The sequence below is a fragment of the Peromyscus leucopus genome, chromosome 2, assembly GCF_004664715.2.
Source record: "Peromyscus leucopus breed LL Stock chromosome 2, UCI_PerLeu_2.1, whole genome shotgun sequence".
NCBI classification, from domain to species: Eukaryota; Metazoa; Chordata; class Mammalia; order Rodentia; family Cricetidae; genus Peromyscus; species Peromyscus leucopus.
This window is the reverse complement of record NC_051064.1, coordinates 114,263,835-114,285,912: the sequence shown is the minus strand read 5'-3', so window position 1 is coordinate 114,285,912 and position 22,078 is coordinate 114,263,835. Positions and strand designations below refer to the sequence as shown.

Here is a 22,078-nt window from a genome sequence, read left to right as displayed (position 1 = left end):
GGAATCTAGTATTTCAGTGAAATTCAAGATGTATTGAGCCCTGGAATGTATCAGAATAGCCCCTTAATAGTGAAAAATAGGTTGCTATATTTTATTCTAAATAAAAACAAGCAATACAATGGATTTTTGTAGCTAACATATATTTGACCTTATTGCTTTGGTCCATTATGAAGTAATATGTACAATTGCCAGTATTAGGTGTAGCACACAGAAGAAGAGGTTAAAACTACTTGGAGGTTCTTCTGAGACTTGTGCCCCATAACTCAATACATTTAAAATAAATAAGTATGCCATATGAAGTCTAAGGAAAGCTCTAGTAGAACCAGAAGAACTACAGAGAACATGCTTGAAGTAAAGAGAAAAAATACTTTTGAAAATAGTTCTGGGCTGGGAAGATGTCTCAGCAGTTAAGAGCACTGGCTGCTCTTCAAGAGGACCCAGGTTCAATTCCCAGAACCCACATGGCAGCTTACACTTGTCTGTAACTCCTGTTCCAGGGGATCCAACTTCCTAACATAGACATGCAATACCAATATACATAAAATAAAAATAAATAAATTTAAAATAAGAAAAATAGTTCCAATGGTCATTGTGTTAGGCAAAGTCAAATTACCTAGCACTATACAATCAATGTTTATAACTAACCATTTCACTCAAATGTGTGAGCAAATGGTTATCATCAAGATTACTTGTAAAGGTAACCCCCAGAATGAACTTTATATAAAGTACTAAGGTAAAAGAGAAAAGCAATAAACATAAATATGCATATTTCTTGAAGGCAAGGCAGAGATATATATTGGCTGTAGTATGTGTTTCTGAACTGCTAACAGAGGTATAATGATAATTATAACTTCTATTTTTCTCTCATACATTCTTTTGCCCTTTTGGCCTGAGCAAATACCTCAGCTTTTTTATGATTTTTACCTACTGATGTGACACAAACTTTTATTTCTAAATGGACTGCATTCTCCATGGCCTCACATCAGGTTGCTGTACTTTCTCACTAACTTGTTTTTTTTTTTTTTTTTTTTTTTTTTTTTGGTTTTTTGAGACAGGGTTTCTCTGCGTAGCTCTGCGCCTTTCCTGGAGTTCACTTGGTAGCCCAGGCTGGCCTCGAACTCACAGAGATCCGCCTGGCTCTGCCTCCCGAGTGCTGGGATTAAAGGCGTGCGCCACCACCGCCCGGCTCACTAACTTGTTTTATCAGGAACGAAAGTACAAGTACCGTTGCGGCATTCCAATGGTACTTCTTGTGGTACTTCTATACAACCCACATTTCACTTGCTAAATGAATAATTCATCACAATCAATACAGTAGCATGATTTATTGTCTATTTAATTTGTAGCATGAGAAGCACGACATGGCTAGCAGTTGCCTCAGCTTTTAGTATTGTGTTTTAATGCCTTATAGTAACTAAGACCAGCGAAGCCTATGGAGGCCAAAGGTATAAAGCTGAGAAACAAGAGTTCTGTGTTTATTCAGCTTAATAAAAGAAGAATCCATGTCGTTTCCACCCTTGATGTCTTGGATGCTTTTATGATGGTCTTATGGAAAACAGCATCTTATATTTATCATTATTTCGAAGCACATATGACATATTTTAAAAGAATCCCAAATATTTGATATCCCAACTAGCAGCAGAACTGAACCTTAGGCCACAGATTCCACAAATCTACCAAGCCAGGTGTTTTTTCACAAAGAGGTATTCATTAAGACAAGCACATACTATATATGTGATCCCATATTGTCATATCTTAAAAAGGGGCTTCTTTTTTAAAAAAAAAAATCAGGATTAATGTCATAAGATATATTAGAAAGAGAATAAGAGGCTCTATAAACCTATTAGCAATGGTTCTGGCAGAAACTTTATTGTAGAAAAGCAAATTCAAATCCATAATAAATGTGCATTCTAGTAAGTATAAATTATTACCCTTTCATTATAGAAGGGGGCCTATTATAATAAAATGGCCACAAAGTGACAAAATAGGAATGATACTATATCAGAGTATCATTGTAAATTTCTACTACTGGAGGATTAGGAAAGATCATGGAAAGCCTGTGTAGAGATCTTGAATAGTCTCCACCTCTGCTGGCATGGCCTCTTTGCATAATGAATAATCAAGGAAACACTTAACATATCCAGATAAGGAAATGGACTAATACCTAAAGGTGACTATTGGGAACATCCTCTGCATAAGGTTATTTTTGGCTAGCATTCATACAGCATATTCACACTTTGCCCATCACAATAAAATTCTATCTTTATACCTCTTGAATAGTTTTCCTTAAAAAGAGTCTAACCTTGCTCATTCAAAATCCTCATAATTAGGCTACAACTCAGAGAAGATGTGTACTTGTGCCTGGTCCTCTCCTCCAACCAAGTGGACAACTCCATGTGCTGCTAGTGTTCTGATGACTAGAATGATTTCCTTTTACTCTTCATCCCCAGATATACTTCTGATATAGGAATGCAAAACCTTGCCATCTGATTGATACCATGATGTCATACAGAATCATTTATAAACTAGACCCAAGATTCTACTGATTGAAGAGTCAGTTTCTCACATTGTTTTTTAAGAGGATAGGGTTAACTAAAAGAGAGATAACAATGTTTATAGAAAAAATGCTGTAGGAACCCAAGCTGCTTGTTCATGGGAAGTACTCCTGCCTTCAAGATCTGCTATAGCATTAGACAATTAGACATCATAATATTTTTATTGAATATGTGTGTTAGTTAAGATTATTACTGCTGTGATAAAATACCATGATCACAGCAACTTGTGGAGGAAAGGGTTTATTTTCTTACACTTCAATAACACTGTTCATTATGGAAGGAAGTCAGGAACAGGCAATCAAGCAGGGGAGGAACTGGAGGCAGGAGCTGATGCAGAGGCCATGGAGGAGTGCTGCTTACTGGCTTGCTCACCATGGTTTGTTTAGCCTGTTTTCTTATAGAACACAGGGCCACCAGCACAAGGATGGCACCAACCACAATAGGCAGTGCCCTCACCCATGAATCTCTAGGAAAATGCCCCACAGGTTTGCATATAACACAATCTTGTGGAGGCTTTTTATTGAGGTTCCCTCCTCTCAGATAACTTTAGCTTATGTGAAGTTGACATAAAATTAGCCAGCACAATGTGTATGAGCATTTGCTTGCATACATGTTTGTTCACCATGCTCATGTCTGGTGCCTATAGAGACCAGAAGTGGGAGGTAGATCCCCTGAAACAACTGGAGTTATAGATGGTTGTGAGTCACCATGTCAGTGTTGGAACCAAGTCCAATCCATATCCCCTGCAAGCGTATAAAATACTATTAATACCGAATTATCTTTCCAGATCCTCATTATATTTCTTAAATTAATTTTACTTGTTAATGACTAACTGATTTTATAGTATGGCTGGATGTGTTAGATGATACTGGAGAGCTAAGGTCACACGATTACTTGCTCTCAGTCAAGTGTCCAATTTTTATCACGTTTAATTCTTTATCAAGAGAAACTGTATTTTCTTTCTTTGAGGAGATGATTTCTACATACGTAAAAATGGATTGCATCTTATAAAATGAATGAAATTAGTCTATGTTTTTTAAAGTAAGAATATATAAACAGTAAGTGAACAGAGAGATAGGTTATGCCAGTAATTTACCTATCTTTCTTTATTCTATTTGTTGATAACTTCACTTCCCAGGTGCTTTTGGCATCTTTCTTTGTGTCAGGCCCTACCAATCATAAAAGAAACTAGAGTCAGAGGGAGGAAGAGTTTACATTTTTAATTTTTGTATTTTTCTCAGTGTAACCTCAAAAGTAGCTACTGGCTCCAGCTTTCAGTTTCTTGCACTTCTAGAACAGGAATCTTCATGTTCTCTTAGTGGTACTAGCCATAGACGTTTAAATAAGCCCTCCTTAGAGATCTGAATGCAATGTTCAAGTCCCTTAGGCCCCCACAACTCCAACTGCTCCCTTGCTCTTTAATCCTACCCGTGAGAGCAGCTTCATGTGTTTATTATTTCTGGTTTACCTAAGTGATCTCCTTTTTCTCTTTTAGACTTCCAACCTTTTAACAATTTCTTTCTTTCTTTCTTTCTTTTTTTTTTTTTTTCGAGACAGGGTTTCTCTGTGTAGCTTTGCACCTTTCCTGGAACTCACTTTGTAGACCATGCTGGCCTTGAACTCACAGAGATCCGCCTGTCTCTGCCTCTCAAGTGCTGGGATTAAAGGCATGTGCCACCACTGCCCGGCTCGTATCAATTTTCATATTCAATCTCCTCCATTGAAATTCTTAGTGTAATTTAGTTTTCCTAAATGGTCCTCACTGGCATAGGAGCATGTCCTTGTAAACAGGACCTCAAACGTCAGTGTATAAGGTGGTGGCTTAGCTGTATTAATTAATAGTTTCAATATTTTCAATTTTTAAAATATTTGTTCTTGCTTTGAGGATAAAGAGTAAAACACCTTTGTTCTCAAGTCAAAGACAAATAATTTACTTAACAATAAAAAGATAGTTGACGAAAATCTGTGAAAATCTTATATAAATGGAGATTATTGTTGTGAGATTATTTAGTAAACTATCAAAATGATGTAATCTGTCTTGGAAAAATCTGGATAATAAAAACTAGCCTTACATATACTTTAAACATACCTTGGCTCCAAATTGAAATGTTACATTATAGTTGGACACAGAGAGTAGCCTGTATGTCTGTGTATAAGCTCTGCTTTCCCTTAATCACCTATTGGCATCTTACAAAAAATCTGTGATTTGTAAAATTAGTATCACAGAATATTCTAAACTCTAAGTTATTAGTTCAGTATATTCATTATTTCAAGATATGCATATTATGTGGCTACTATGTATAGGAAGTTGTTCTAAGGAATGGCGAGGTAGAAGGAGAAAAGTAAGCACATATGTAGAAGTTCCTTTGCCCTCAGTTTATGGTATATTGGGAAGATGGACATTAATAAAAACATGTAATTTAAAAATTCAACAGTGATAAGAATTGACCTATATTGTGACACAGTATAAAGTACATGAGAACCTAGCCCAAAAGTTTGATTAAGATGGGGGAAGAGAAAATAAACCAACTCAAAAGTTCTAATGAAAGAAGAATATGAAGCCATTTACACGTTTAAATTTTGGTGAAATGTCAATGATCAAATGTGCATTTGATTTACTAAGAAGTTTAAATTATTTAAAAATTTGTTCAGGCAGGGATGCATAATGTAAGGAGATCCAGTGGATTACAAGATGACATGGATTCAAAGATTAAAATTATTTTTGATCATAAAGATTCAAATGAAAATTACGCAGTTTTTTATGGTAACTAAGTTTTGTATACAAGAGAGTTCTTTTTTTTTTTTTTTTTTTTTGGTTTTTTCGAGACAGGGTTTCTCTGTGTAGCTTTGCGCCTTTCCTGGAACTCACTTGGTAGCCCAGGCTGGCCTTGAACTCACAGAGATCCACCTGCCTCTGCCTCCCGAGTGCTGGGATTAAAGGCGTGCGCCACCACCGCCCGGCATTACAAGAGAGTTCTTAGCAGTGAATTTTATATAGATAGGAGTTATTCTTGAAATATCTGTATAATATTATAGATTGCTACTTATGCAGCTAAAAAACTATATATATTTTTTCTCCATCTCTTCTCCATATTGACTAAACTTGCTCTGTCTATCAGACCGTCCCCAGGTAGATTCTAAATATAAATGCAGCAGTGGGCAGCTGTTTCTTCTCTCTAACCCCATCTACTCTTTGCAAAATGCTGAGATGGTGTTTTTTTCGCTTTAGCTATTGTTTTCCTCTAATTATGTTCAACTTTAATGGCTATAGGAGCTAAAAATATAGCCACAGAGAGGAGCTGTGAGAGCATTTAGTAAAGGCTCTAAATGGATGCCTTCCTCAGAAATCTCTTTTTAAATTGCCTTGATGCTCAATATGGAAAATTTCCCAGTAGGTCCCCAAGCCATTGTCATGCAATGGCTAGCCAGACAGCTGTCAGACACAGTCCCCCATATTCACAGTCACATATTCATACAAACATGGAGACTTTGAACTGAAAAATAAAGCACACTTTAAAAAAATATAGATATAGGAGGATTGTGAGTATTTGGGCTACACAATAAGGCATTGTCTTAAGAAAAGGTAATTACATCAGAGAATGGCTTGGAGGGTCAACTTTTAATCCTATATATGAGAATCTAAACTCACAGTTAGATGTGGGGGATAGACTAAGGAGATGGGCAGTGCTAAAACTGATAGTTACCTCCTCCATCCTGAGATTACAGGCATGCACAGCCACACCCAGTTCTGATATAATTCTTTACCTTCATTTTCATTTCAAACTTTTCTGAATATTTTAGCACAATAAGATTAAGGTGTGGGACCATGGAATGAAAATAAAATACAAGTGGACTGGATAGTTAAGTTACCTGCACACTAGAATTCCCAGCTACTGAAAGTTCAGGATGTGCTCTTACTTGGTAACATAATTTCTGCAGATGTAAGGAGTTAAAGTCATGTCATACTGGACTATGACTTCCCCAAACCAACATGGTTTTAAAACACAGAGTAAAGAGACACAGAGACCAAGATACCAGATGAAGTCTGTAAAACAGAGAGAGACCAGAGAAATTCAACAAACCATCCATGAAGTTAGCAAGAGACAGGGAAAGGGGGGAAATTATATATATTGCAATATGTTATAGGACTCCAGTCCTAGTATGCTTCTTCCCAATCAGTCTTTTCCATCATATATATAAACGATGCAAAACCTACCTGCTCCAACGAGCCTCTTTGTGCTTAAACTTACTATAGGCATCTGAGATTCCAAGTGGCTGTTAATATTCTATTTGAATGTATGGAGCAATGGGAGTTTATTACCTCTCTGTGAAGACTGTTTAATATTTACACAACTGCAGATGTTAGATTCGTTTGAGAGGAAATCTGACTCCTAGCCATGATGACATTTTGGTCCTCCTTCTATTGTAGTTGCTGTGCATACTCATGGAATAACATGATGGAGAAGGCTCTCACCAGCTCCTTTTGGTTTTGCTTGATTTCTTTTACTTATGGATTCAGCAACACTAGAATCCAATCAAGAACAGAACGGCAGAGCTGTCAAGATGGTTCAGCAGATATAAGGCTTCCTGTCAAGTTGTTCTATCCCTGGAACTCATATGGTAGAATGAGAACACCAACACCAGCAAGTGGTCCTTTGCTCTCCACACACATGCCATGGTATTTACACACACACACACACACACACACACACACACACACACACACACACATAATTAAAAGATCATCATGCAATACATTATGAGATTTCATTCCTAACTTCATTTTGATGCTTTCCAGACATTCTTTTTCTTTAGAAATCTGAATTAAGCTTGATTCCTTATTTGGCATATTATAAGGCATTTTCCAAATATATTTTATGTATGTTCTAAATGTTCTAGGGACTATACAGATATAACTTATTCATTCCTCACAATAACCCCATGAAATAGGTTCTGTAATTATCGTTATTTTATCTAGAGAAAACTAAGAAATATAAGATGTATCGTGTATAAATTTCTCAACAGTGAACAGTGTGGTTGTTGAGTGGAATTCAAACTTAGAACATCTGGCTCAAGAGTTCATGTTTATATCCTGTATATTAGAAGATGTTACATAAGAGCATCAAAAACCTTGCAAAAGGAAATAATGAGTTCCTCACAAGGCAAAGACATGGACTTAATGATGGAGTAATGCCATCAAATGTACAGTGTAATCTTGAGGAATTATTTGTTCTGGTTCTTAGACTCCTCAACCACCCCTCCATAAGTTCTTCAGTTCTTGTCCTGAAATGCATAGAGTTCTAGCAGTACTCATTGGAATCAGAGTTTAGCAAAAAAGATTTCTCAAATTACAAGCATATACCCAGAACTGACATTAATCCAACAATGAAAGTAATGCAATAAAGTCCAAAAAATTACAACAACATGATAGGTATGATAGCAAAGTGTGTGCAGGAAAATGACCAGTTTTATTTTGGTGTGAAGGTGGAAACCAAGGAAGACTGGAGAAGAGTTGGCATCTGATCCAGGTTTTGAACAATGACCAAGAGTTCATAAGTGGATAAGTGGTGAAGAATATCCCACATAGAAGAGCTGGCATATGGAGGACATAGAGAGGTATATCTGAGACCTGATGAGAAGTTCACTTGGACTGGAAGGAAAATACAGGAGGACTATGGACTAAGACTGGAGAGTTGAACAGGAGCCAGACAACCACGGCACAAAGTAAGGAATTAGTAAAGAGCTTTACAAGAGAGTGACAAAGGAAAAAGCAAATAACTTCTGTTGCCACTGCTGTTCTTGTGTATGTGTGTTTATTTTAAATAAATATGATCAGTTATATAGACATTATTTAAGAATAAGTTGTACACCCAATGGAACATTCCTGAGACTGAAATAATTTTTAACATAATAACAAATTTTAACTTTTTCCTTGATATCCCTACAGAGGCCAAATAATTCTGATACTTAAAAATTCCACAGTTCCACTTCTGTTGTCACCTAGATAAATTATCCCAATTATGCATAAAAGATGATGCAAATAGCAACCTCCTAGAGGGTTTAGGAGAGGAGGCTGAGAACAGTCTGTTCCTTCAGACTTTGGCTTGGCAGGTGCTTCCAGGTTTACAGCTGCTCCCAGGGAAAAAAGGACAAGCAGGTTCTAGGGGGCTACTCAGCATGTGCAAAGACACTGGAATGACTTTATTGACAGGCATCCTGCAGGGGACATCTGGACCTTGCTTATTTCTTAGTTAAACAAAATTATTGTGCCATGAAACAAAGCAAAATTGTGGTTGGGGTATGCTACATTTCTGTCAAGTAAAAATTAGTAGAAGTGTTAGAAGGGCAGAGTAATTTCACAAGTGCATTCATTCATTTATTCATTCAATTAGAAATCAGGAAGCAAGTGTGTTAGAATGTAGGTATTGGTCATGGTTCAGCCATTTATTAGCTGTCAGTCCCTGGGCAAATAAATTAGTTTCTTTGTTCCAGTTTTTGAATTATTATATGTAAAGGAATAATAATAACACCTATATTTTAGGAGTAGAGAAAAAGAAGTCTGGTTGAAAAAAATATTAAGTGGATAGAAGCAAGAAGAACTAACCACTGCTAACCACATGAGTGGGGAATGAGGAAGAGAGAGGGTGTAGAAAGGTCCACAGAGTTCTGATCTAAAGACAGATATAAAAACAGTAACCACAGAAAAGAAGTACTAAACACTTTATATGGGCTAGGCAAGCCAGAAGAGATTATCAAAAACTGATAGGAAACTCCCACATCCGGGTCATTCAAGGAAAGAACATACAATAGAATAATGGTAAAATGTGTTCTGGGAGGCTGTAGGAATTCCCCAAGAAAGAATTCACTCAAGGAAGGGTGATGTAGTCATGGTCAGAAGTAGAAAATGGGGAGGAGTATAATCAAACCAAATTTCATGAGACTAACCTCTACATTGTTAAGATGTGTAAAGGTTTAGACTTGGAAAGTCACTTGAACAAGGTTACACACTAAAGGAGAGAAAGGCCTAGGGCAATAAACATAGCTCTCTTTCTGATATATAGATTTCTACCTTCTCATGGAGGTTTGGATAAGGAAGGTCTCTGTCACACTCTAGTCTACCCACTGAACAATAAGCAACAGTTAGTATGTTCTTATCTTACAAAAGGAAGTCTGAGACACTGAAAGAGAATCATAAGCTCAGTGAAATCCTAGGCTACATAAAGAATCCTTGTTTCAAAAACAGTCTACTTTGAGCCTCAGTTTTCTCACTACTATCCTATCCCTTCTTAGCGACTCACAATGCACCTGGACCTCAGAAGATAGAAAATAATAAACTTCTTTAATATTACTTAGGCTAACATTTCCAAACAGTCCCATAACATATTAAAATGCATATCCATGGCTCTATTAAATACAGCTGAGAGCATGGAGTAATAATCCTGATATTGAGATATAAAACTCAGGACCTGGTTTAGGAGTGGATTGAAAAGGTAAATAAGAGGAGGTATCTGATGGTGAAGAATGAGTAGGAACTAGTCAGAAGGTGATAGTGAAGGGCCATGACTCTATGGAAGAAGGGCGTAGACATATGCTACACAATGGTGTATGCAGTGTTCCAGAACAGAAGGTGAGTAGGAGGGATTAGAAGGAGGTGAAGAGAAGATGCAATTGGAGTTTCCATCAGGATGGGTTTATAATGCCATGATAAAGAATTTTGGAGAATTTCTACTTTGGGCTGAGACAGAGTTCACATCTGTCCTTCCTTTCATTTGAAACAACAACAATGCTCCCTCCCCTGCACACCATCACCACAAAACAAAGAAACACACACACACACACACACACACACACACACACACACACACACACACAAACCCAGAAAAAAATGAATGAGAAACTGTTTTGCAAAACATGTAAACAATAAGACAATGGATGTCAGTGATTATTGTAAGACATAAATAAATAGGTTGAGCCCTAAGAGTCCATAGCTGATGTCAGGGTTGTTTTCAGGCTGGCATATGGGTAGAGAAACCCAAAAAGAAGCAGTGCATTCTCTAAGTTGAGGAGAGAAGGTGAGAGTGTAGACAGACACTCAGTTGGAGTTCAGAGAACTGGCGAGGCCAGAGCAATTGAAAAAATTAAACATTTGCCAGAAATCCTCTTTAAAAGTTATACAGAGCATCAGTCAGCTCTTAAATGTGAGAAAACTGCCTAGGGGTCAAGGATGCCTGGGTGTATTACTGAGGATAGAGCTTGGTAAGCAATCCCTATTCCTAGAAATCTCTCAGTCCACAGAGTTTGAGGTAGAAATACTCAGAAGGGACTTCCTGATTCACTAGTGGAGAAACTTCATCTGATAAAATACTGATGTTGTCTCACCCAGTGAAGTTAAATGGAGAATTTGAAAGAATATAACTGCTTTCAGGTAATGTAACTCTATCTTAGAACAAAATTTAAGAATGTAGTGAGTAAAGAAATGTCCATTACCTAACACTGTAAAGTTCATTAACCCAATAAATGATTGCACACACATACACATACAAACAAACAAAACAAACAAAAACCCGTGTAATGCAAAGGTGCAAGAAAACGTTTATCATAAAGAAAAAAGTAATTTAAAAAACAAAACTCATAAATTATCAGAAACTGACATTACAACAATTATAACTGGATTCCCTGTATTCCAAAAGTTACAAAGATACATAATATCAACACACACACACACACACACACACACACACACACACACACAAATCCAATCAAATTTCTAGAGAACACTAGAATATAAGAGATTAGCGCAAATATTGGATGGAAACAGGTTTACAGATAAAAAGACCAGTACAACTGAAAATGCAGTAATGAGCCATAAACATTGTCTGGAAAAAAATGAAGAGAAGAAAAAAAATATCCCACTTTCCCAACCTGCAAAACATTAGTGGGCCATGAAACAACTAAAATGGTCATGATGTACATGGAACTTGAATCTGAAAGAAAGTTGGGACTGAGAGAAAAGAATATCCAAAGAAAAACTAGGTGTAATTTTTTCATTTGGGGGAAAAGATATAAACTTGTTCATTCAAGAAACTCAATAGACCCTAAACACAGGAAACACAAAGAGAACCATACCAATGCACATCATAATCCAATTTTTTGATTCTAAAATTTTAAAAATGTATTACTCATAGAAGTAGTAAAGGAAGCGCTTTAGGTAGAAGAAAAGCACACTAGATGTGAGGGCAGACATAGGCATCTACCACATCAAAATGAAGAGCATCCAAAAAACTTAAGACTCTTGTTATTTAATTCTATAAAAAAATATAAGAACAGGTCTTACTGTTTAAATAACCTTCAAAGACATCACACTGTTCAAACAAAATAATAAAAATGCAGTATAGGATTTAGAAAACATGTAAAAGTTCAATTTATAACAATAATAGCATAAAGGCTAGGAGGAGACGATGGGGAAGTGCATTACTGAGGTTCTTATACTGTATATGAACTACTATAACATCATTCAAAATTAGATTGTGATATTGAAATATAATTTACACCATAACTATGCTCCAAAACAATACTACAATGAGCTAACGAAAGAAATAAAATGAAAGCATCATATTAACTGAAATGGAATTCTTCAGGCAGTATCTGGTAGTCCATGCCTGAAATCACAAGATTCAGGAGGCTGACGTGTGAGGATTGTCACTTTGAGGTCAGCCTGTTTTACTTAGTGAGGTCCCATCTCAAAGCAAACATACAAAAAAGAAGGACGCCAAGCAAAGCAAATGAAAAACAAACAATAAAATGGTAGATTTAAATTTAACCAAATCTGCTGTGGAATGTTCTGTATGGCAAATGTGTTGCTCTGATTGGTCAATAAATAAAATACTGATTGGCCAGTAGCTAGGCAGGAAGTATAGGTGGAACTAACAGAGAGGAGAAAAGAAAGAACAGGAAGGCAGAAGGAGTCACTGTCAGCCGCCGCCAGGACAAGCAGCATATGAAGATGCCAGTAAGCCACGAGCCATGTGGCAAGGTATAGATTTATAGAAATGGGTTAATTTAAGATATAAGAACAGATAGCAAGAAGCCTGCCACAGCCATACAGTTTGTAAGCAATATAAGTTTCTGTGTTTACTTGGTTGGATCTGAGCGGCTGTGTGACTGGCGGGTGATAAAGATTTGTCCTGACTGTGGGCAAGGCAGGAAAACTCTAGCTACACAAATCAATCATCATGTTCAATGTTACCAGTGTAAACACTATAATGAAAAAATAGAGACATCTAGATCAGTTGAAAAAGCAAGGTTAAAACATATACTAGCTCTAACAAATGTCCTCAACACATAAAGACACAGATACATTGAAAGTGAAGGTGTAGGAAAGACACGCCATTTTAACATGATAAGTAAATAATTTCGGGTGTTTCTATTAAGTTAGACTTTATAGATTCTGGGCACAGAAGAGAGTAAAGGATGAAGACAACTGTGATGACAAAAGACTAGTTCACTGAGAAATCATTATGCCTCTAAACTATCACCTTTTCTACAAAGCCTTCCCTGACCCAGAAGACAAAACTCCCATGTTTGAAAGCTATGGGCTGTAGACGAATTTCTAAACAGTCTTATTAAATAAGAAACATGGAGCCAAATACAGAGGAAATAGCTAAAGAGATAAGAGCAAAAGCCATGACTAGCTTTAGCTTACCACCAGCAGTAGCTTCCCCCGAGAGAGAGCTTCTTCCTGTCTGACTTGTCTTTTTATTGCTTTTCTGTCCTGCCTTCTCATTGGCTCTAAACCCAACCACATGCCTTCCTTGTCAGTGCCCGTCTATACAGACCTCCAGGTCTCTATGGTTGGTACTAGGAATAAAGGCTCCTTTTACAACGCTTGGCGGTGTCCTTGACCACACCAAGACTCTGTCTGCCATGTGATTGGAATAAGGGCGTGTGCTACCACTGCCTGACTCTGCTTATGGCTCGCTTTGACCTCTGATCTCCAGACAACTTTATTTATTAACATACAAATAAAATCACATTTCAACACAAATAAAATATCACCATAATGGGCATATACCTAAAATTGAGCATCTTTCTAGTGTTTTTTTAAAAAAAAGAAACAAAACTGATTTCTGAACTGCTTGAGTTGAGGACCTTCTTATTCATTCATGAAATTTATTGGATAAAGAAATGAATACCCTTTCCATTCTGGTAATCAAAAGCTAATGGCTATGTTTCTGCTATCCTCACCAAATCGGGGATTCTTGCAATTGGAGACTATGTAACTGCTATCTTAGATTCGCTGTTTATACCATGTCTGACACACAGAAAGTCCTTTATGTACCTATGTGGATTTGAAGCCTGTATAAACAGACCAGGGAGGATCATATGACTACTTTGGCAAAAGAACATTTCAAAGACGGTGGGTGAGGAGGGTAGCATGAGTCATCTGTCTTTGGAGGCAATATCCCACCTTTGCTACCAGCTGTTGGGTAATACTGGCTGAGACAAGTGATGCAGCACTTGCTTTTCTCTGTAATCTCATAGATCGCCAGCATCTCAGGGAAGTATGAGATAAGAGAGAAAGGAATTCAATTTAGAAGCCCACATAACTCTTCACAGACACACTTCCTGGCATAGTACTAGGCCAGTAGAGGGGAGGAGATGTCCATATCTCATCACTGCTGGCTTTGCTGGCCTGAGAGACCAGCACAGAAATTTGCATCCCATAGGAAATTTAGCTTGATGGCAGTGATTTGCCCTTTGGCTTGTGGACAGACTAACTCTATTCATTCCCAGCCCCCCCCCAAAAAAATGCCCTTTTAGGTATCACCCTGCTCAACTCTTTGGCAGGTGATGTAGAAACCCAGAGAGTTGTGACTTAGAGGCAGAGGCTCATCCAAGGCCCTGGGTGCTCCCTTTTGTCATTAGAAATTCTATAAAATTTGGGGAATTCATTAATGACTACTTGTAAATTTATGGGTAGGCCCTTCAGGGCCTATCAGTCTTGACTCTAATTCACTTCTCCACTATCATTTTCTACCCCCTTCAGGACTCTATTCCAGATACAATATGCATCAGCACACAGTTCCTAGAATACCACATGTACTTTCATAGCTCTTTGCCCTTGTGCTATTTGTGCTTCCTAAATGGAATCCCCTTTTAAGTAATTGTCTGGAAATTCCCATGCATCCTTTGAGGCCACATTCAGATGCTGTTGTGTCTTTGAAAGATTCCTGGATATTTGACGATACAATTACCTCCTTTCAATATCATATTTAGAGCACTTCTCACACGTGTCTGTCTAGAAGTACCCTAAATCATCAACAATTGCTATGCATATATATATATATATATATATATATATATATATATATATATATATATATATATAGTTTCATAGACATCCATGGGCAGGTCATACTGCTTTGAGGTATTAGCTATAATTTTAATTTAGCAGGATCTATGAAAGGCAAATATCTTACTCCTGAAACTATTCATGTTGTAATGTAGTAAGTACCCACAATACCACTACATCAAGAACTTGTATATCTCTGATTTCAAGCTCTACTATAGAGCTATAGTAATAAAAAACAGCTTGGTATTGGCATAAAAACCAACATGTGGACCAATGGAATCTAATTGAAGACCCTGATATTATTCCACACACTATGAACACCTGATTTTTGTCAAAGAAGCCAAAAATATACAATGGAAAAAATAAAGCATCTTCAACAAATGGTGCTGGCATAACTGGATGTCAATATGTAGAAGATTGCAAATAGATCCATATCTATTGCCATGCACAAAACTCAAGTCCAAGTGGATCAAAGACCTCAACATAAATCCTATTACACTGAACCTGTTAGAAGAGAAAGTAGAATGTAGCCTTGAGCACACTGACACAGGAGACCACTTCCTAAATATAACACCAGTAGCAAAGATACTGGGAGCAACAATTAATAAATGGGACCTCCTGAAACTGAGAAGCTTCTGTAAGGCAAAGGACATGGTAAATAAGACAAAATGACAGCCCTCAGAATGGGAAAAGATCTTTACCAACCCCACAACTAACAGAGGGCTGATCTCCAAAATATATAAAGAATTCAAGAAACTAGACATCAAAATACCGAAAAATCCAATTAAAAAATGGGCTACAGAGCTAAACAGATAATTCTGAACGAGGAATCTCAAATGGCCGAAAGACATTTAAGGAATTGCTCAACATCCTTTGACATCAGGAGTGAGGTAATCCAGACTCAGAAGGACAAAGATGGTATGTACTCACTCATTGTAAAGCAAAGGATAACCAGACTACAACCGACAATTCCAGAGAAGCTAGCTAACAAGGAGGACCCTAAGAGGGATGCATGGATCACCCTGGGAAGGGGAAATAGATGAGATATTCATGAGTAAATTGGGGAGTTGGGTAGGGGGTGGGAGATGAGAATATAAGGGAATGGGATGGTTGAGCTGGAACAGAGACAGAGTGGGAGAGCAATGAAAGAGATACCATGATAGAGGGAAACATTATGGAGGTAGAGAGAACCTGGGTGCTAGGGAAGTTCCCAGGAATCCACATAGATGACCCCAGCTTAGACTACTAGTAATAGTGGAGAGGGTACCTGAACTGGCTTACCCTTGTAATCAGATCAGTGTATACCCTAACTGTCATCATAGAGCCTTCATCTAGTAACTGATATAAGCAGATGCAGTGACTCACAGCCAAGCACCTAGCCAAGCTCCAGGTATCAAGTTGAAGAGAGAGAAGAGGGATTCTATAAGCAAGAGGCCTCAAGATCATGATGAGGAAACCTACAGAGACAACCAAATCAAACTAGTGGGAACTCATGAACTTTAGATCAACATCTGCAGAGTCTCCATGGAACTGGACTAGGTCCTCTGCATGAGAGAGACAGGTATGTAGCTTGATCTGCTTAAGGAGCTCCCTGGCAGTAGGATCCATCCCTAGTACATGAGCTTGCTTTTTGGAGTCCACTACCTATGGTGGGACACCTTGCACAGTCTTGATGCAGGGGAAGGGGCTTGGATCTACCTCCACTGGAATGTACCAGGCTCTGCTGACTCACCATGGGAGACATTACCTTGTTGGAGGAGGGAATGGGGAGTGGGTTGTGAGGGGGAAGCTGGGGGCAGGCATCTGTGGTTGGTATGTAAAGTGAAAAAAAATACAAAAAACTTTAGACGCACAAAAATAGGATAGATAGAATATTTTCTTTAATTTTGCCAAATACAAATAGACTAGATAATGTAACTGTAATTCTTGCTTGATAACTGTTTTGTTATATATAATTTTACTATATTAAAGTTAAAACATTCCCTTTTGATTAGACAGAAAAGGAGAAGTGCTGTAGGATGTCTTTTTGTATGCTGTGAATATATGCGGCTCCCATTGGAGAATAAATAAAGCTGTTTTGGCCTCCCGCAAGAAAGCTTACAGCCAGGCAGAAAATCCAAGCAGAGATACAGAGAGAAGAAGGGTGGGGCCAAGAGAGATGCCAGCCACCACCAAGAAGCAACAAGAAGCCAGCATATAGGTAAAGCTACAGCCACGTAGCAATATACAGATTAATAGGAATGGATTAATTTAAGATGAAAGAGCTAGTTAGCAAGAAGCTGAAGCAATAGGCCATATAGTTTGTAATTAATATTAGCCTCTGAGTGATTATTTTATAATTTGCTAAGGGACCAAGGTGGGAGAGATTTGTCCCAACCATGGGGCTAGGTAGGACACAGAGAAACTTCCCTCTACCAAACTCCAGACTTTAATCTTTTGATTACGTATGCTCATATATGCTTGTAATTCTACCACTGGGAGGCAGAGGCAGGACAATCAAGAGTTCAAGTTTAGCATGACCTATATGAGAACCTATCTAAGCAACAAAATGTAACAAGAAAATGGGAAAAAATCCTTCTTTAAACATTAGCTCTAGTTTCACCTCTCCTGATGTCTACAGATTAGTCAGGTACCATTTTTGGCTTTTCACAAGCCCTGAGCTTCCCTCTGCTACAACATAAATCATGTGTGATCACTGCCCATATTTTACTTTTATTATACTAAAGGCCTTCAAGCAGGGATTCAATCAGCCAGTCTAGATACACTTACTGAGTGTTTCACTAACAGATTGGCATTATTCTCATTACTGAGTATATAGAAATGAACAAACCAAATGCTTTTCTCCAAAGGAACTTACATTATTGCATGAAAAGATGGTCTTAAATCAGTTAATAACATAAATTGAATAACTTCAGTTTTGATAGATGGCATGAATAAAATTAAACGGCAGAAGAGTTATTAAAGTGACTAGGGAGATGTAATGTATTTTAACTGGAATAGCTCAAAAACTTCATTGAAAAGGTGTCTCACTTTATTGAGCTCTGAGTTGAGAAGAATATCAGAAAGCAATGAATTTTGTGATGTTTGGATGACAGAAGTAATGTAGGGTTGATTATATAATGACACCTCAGTAGAGCTTGGAAGAGGTCAGAAAATAAGGCAAAGGTCAAGACCTGTAAGCTTTACTGGACATAGCAATAATTTTTTACTGAGGTTATTATTATTATTATTATTATTATTATTATTATTATTATTATTATTTTGGTTTTTCAAGACAGGGTTTCTCTGTGTTGTTTTGGTGCCTGTCCTGGATCTTGTTCTGTAGACCAGACTGGCTTCAAACTCACAGATATCTGCCTGGCTCTGCCTCCCGAGTGCTGGGATTAAAGGCATGTGCCACCGCTGCCTGGATCTGAGGTTATTTTTAATTAATATTTCAGTTAGTATACAAAATAATGGGTTTAATTTTAATATTTTCATAAGATATACTGCTGTGGATATTGCTCTATATAAATAAAACACTGATGGCTAGTGACCAGACAGGAAGTATAGGTGGGACAAGGAGAGAGGAGAATTGGGGAAACAGGAAGAAGGAGAGGGAGACACTAGAGCCACCGCCAGGACAAGCAACGTGTAAAGATGCTGGTAAGCCGCGAGCCACATGGCAAGGTATAGATTTATAGAAATGGGTTAATTTAAGATATAAGAACAGCTAGCAAGAAGCCTGCCATGGCCATACAGTTTATAAGTAATATAAGCATCTGAGTGATTATTTTATATGTGGATTGTGGGACTGCGGGGCTTGGTGGAACCTGGAGAGAAACCCTTCAGCAACAATATTCCATGATAGTTTGCTTTTATTTGTACCCTACCAATACTGAGTTCTACCATGTCCCCTCTTTCTGGTCCTTTTACTATCTCATGGTTTTCTTTAAGTTAGAATAAAGGTCAGTAAAATTTTCTAAGCAGAGAGTGATACTAACAGGATTTTGTGTTTCTTGTAAACACAGAGTGGACTCTGTGGTGCAAGAATTAGTGAGAAAGTCAAGGGCTATCTGAATATCCCAAAAATATTTTAGTGACTTGGACTTGAATTATGGATATAGTAGGTGGTAATTTGATTGGAGATATGTATTAGAAATAGATATATTGAGATTCATTAATAGACTAGATATGAAATGTGAGAGAAAGAGGAATTAATGATTGCCTCCAGGCTTTACTTGAGGCTATTTACTGTAATGGAGAAGACTTGAATTTCTGTTTCGGATGTATTCATTTTGACATGCCCATTAGACATCTGGATAAAGATGCTGTATCGGCAATTTGATTGTACTAGTCTAGAGTTGAGAAGCTAAGGTTGAAAATGTAGATATGGAACTCATTAGCATATAGCTGACATTTAAAGCTATGGAACAGATTAGATTTCCCAGATTAGTATGTAGCTGGAGAAAAGAAAAGAGAAAAGAAGAGGGAAAAATGACTAGAGTTATCTACAATTTAAAGTAAAGTATAGGTACTGGAGAGATGGCTTGGTTGTTAAGGGCCCTGGCTTCTCTTTCAGAGTAATTAGGTTCAATTCCCAATGCCCACATGGCCACTTAACAACTATTTGTAATTCCAGTCCCCTCTTCTGGCCTCCACAGGCACACAGGCATACATGTAGGTAAAATACCCATAAACATTAAGAAGACAATAAAATAAAACACCACATAGATGATCCATCAAAGGATCTTAAGACCCTTAAGATCCTTAAGAGGAGAAAGATCAAGGGAGTGTGGTAGTTTGAAAGTCTAAAGAAGAAAATACTTAAGAAGCATTTGATAATTTAATCCAGTAAAGGGCTGCTAGAAGATCTAGTAAAGTAACACAAAAACAGAGAAAGAACATTATTTAGAATTGACAAGGCAGTGGCTTAGTGTCTAAAATGACCTTAATAAAGGGTGTTTTAGAGGAATGTTGGGGGACACAGCCCAACAAAAGCTGATTGAGAAGAGTGAAATCAAATAACTAAGTGGAAAGAAGGGATATGGATAATCCACTGGAGAAGATGTGCTATGAAGTAAAACAGAAATGAGCTCTAGCCAGCAGGAAATGTGGAACAGGCTCTCTTGCCACCTTTCTCTTCTGTCTCTACATTACAACGAGTAATAGGGAATGGTATTGCTCCTTTACAGGGGATTCAGGTAATGATACATTTCCTATGTAAAACAGGTATGGACAATTGTACTAAGATCAAACAGGGTCTAAAGTACAGACAATTGCCTAGGGGAGGACTGAGAACAAATCTATAGTCAAACAATGAAAAAAAAAATCTATGAAGACATGTTCAAAGAGGCTCGTGAAGTTTGTGGTTGTTATTATATAGTTTCTCTTTATTAAGAATTAGATAATGTTAGCCGGGCGGTGGTGGTGCATGCCTTTAATCTCAGCACTCGGGAGGCAGAGGCAGGCGGATCTTTGTGAGTTCGAGGCCAACCTGGGCTACCAAGTGAGTTCCAGGAAAGGCGCAAAGCTACACAGAGAAACCCTGTCTCGAAAAACCAAAAAGAATTAGATAATGTCACCAGCTATTATAATGTGTCTTCCAAGTTTCCAAAATAGTTCTTAGCATATAATAAGCAGTCTGTACGTGTTTGCTGAGTAAGCTGTCCACATAGAATTGCATAAGATCTTCTCAGTTCAGGAGAGAGTTGTAGAAGGTACAAAGTTTCAGACTTTGTAAAATACTGTCTGCCAATTTCCAGTCATACTCCTGATCAAATGACTTAAATCCTCTGAGCCCAAAGAGTCTCATCCATAAAACAGGGTGAAGTGCTTACCCCAAAGGAATACTATAAAAATCAATCCTATGCTTTATATGAGAGACTTGGCCCAGAGCCTGGCACATAAGTGCTTGGTAAATGGATGCTTCCACCAGCGATGCATATTGGTATCACTGCTGTTACTTCTGCTAATGCTGGTTCCCATCATGCTCTTTGGATTGTTTCCTTATATAGATTGCAAATGCCTATAAAGTAGAAGATTCTATTTTATGAGCCTTTTTTTTAGTAGGTTTCACTTTGGAATGACAGAGAATATAGTTGCTTGTGGTATTCCAAATGAGCAATAAAGCTTTTGGCTAGGTAGTCAGATAAGTCATGAAGCCAATAGCTTGAAGGCTGAAACCAAACTATTTCATGCTTAGTGACATTGAATAAAGTTGAAATTGCATTAACTGATGCAATTATCCCTTTTGACATTCACCAGGACTTTCGGATGGAATTTCCCCCTAATTATATAAATGACTTACAGAACTGAAATGACTTATTCAAGAGCATGACTTATATGTGTGTGGCTGAGATGTCTGTATCAAACACTTAATGCCTTTCACTATACTCAGATTTTGCAATGTGTCATAAGAAGAGCCAAAGGAGAGTAAGATGGGTGGTAGAATGACATCACAGGCCATAGTGAAGGCTGGTAGAGTACCCCCGATGATCTCTTCGTCCCCTATTTCTAGGCATATGGCTAGATCACTTTCCTCTAAGCATTCTCACTTCAGTGACATCACTATAGTCAAGTCACTATATTCTGGCTAGGGGACTGCAACTGAATTTGACATGTGCCATCTGAGGTCCAAATTTTTAAATCAGTAGGTTTACTTTCTCTATCCTCCCTTTCTTCTTTCAAACAGTTAGACCTTGACAGGATCTAAATTTGACTCTGCAGGTGACTCAACACCCCAGTTGGAGGTGATTCAAGGCATTGGAAGGAACATGAGTTGCTAACAACTGTGGGAAACATAGCTGGCTGTAGGGTACAGAGAGATTCTTCAATTCAGAACCATTTTGCGAGAAAGCAATGAACTTTGTTGTTCCTTAAGTAACTTCACTGTTCATTTTCCTTGGCTATTTGTAACACATGGGGACAGCATTGTAGGGGAGGAGGTATAGGACAGTGTGATGCTAAGAATTTCTGACTAGAAACAGGTGCAGGTAAGTCCCACAGACCCATTGCAGGAGAATCAGAGAAGATATGTGATGTGCTGGACTGAGAGACAGAGTTCACTACCCTAAAAGGGGGAAACTCCATTCAGAGACGTTTACTTCAGCAAGGGATGTCTTTAAGGGCCATGAGTTCCTTGCCACTACAGGTATGTTAGTTGTGACTGGATGACCTACTGGAAAGTTCT

At 37.8% G+C, this 22,078-nt stretch overlaps 1 protein-coding gene across 3 annotated transcripts in view; it reads right to left on the bottom strand.

The window, feature by feature from the left end:
• Agbl4 (ATP/GTP binding protein like 4) overlaps positions 1–22,078 on the bottom strand; it is a 1,176,960-nt gene that overhangs the window by 470,084 nt on the left and 684,798 nt on the right. The gene's annotated exons all lie outside the window — the stretch shown is intronic.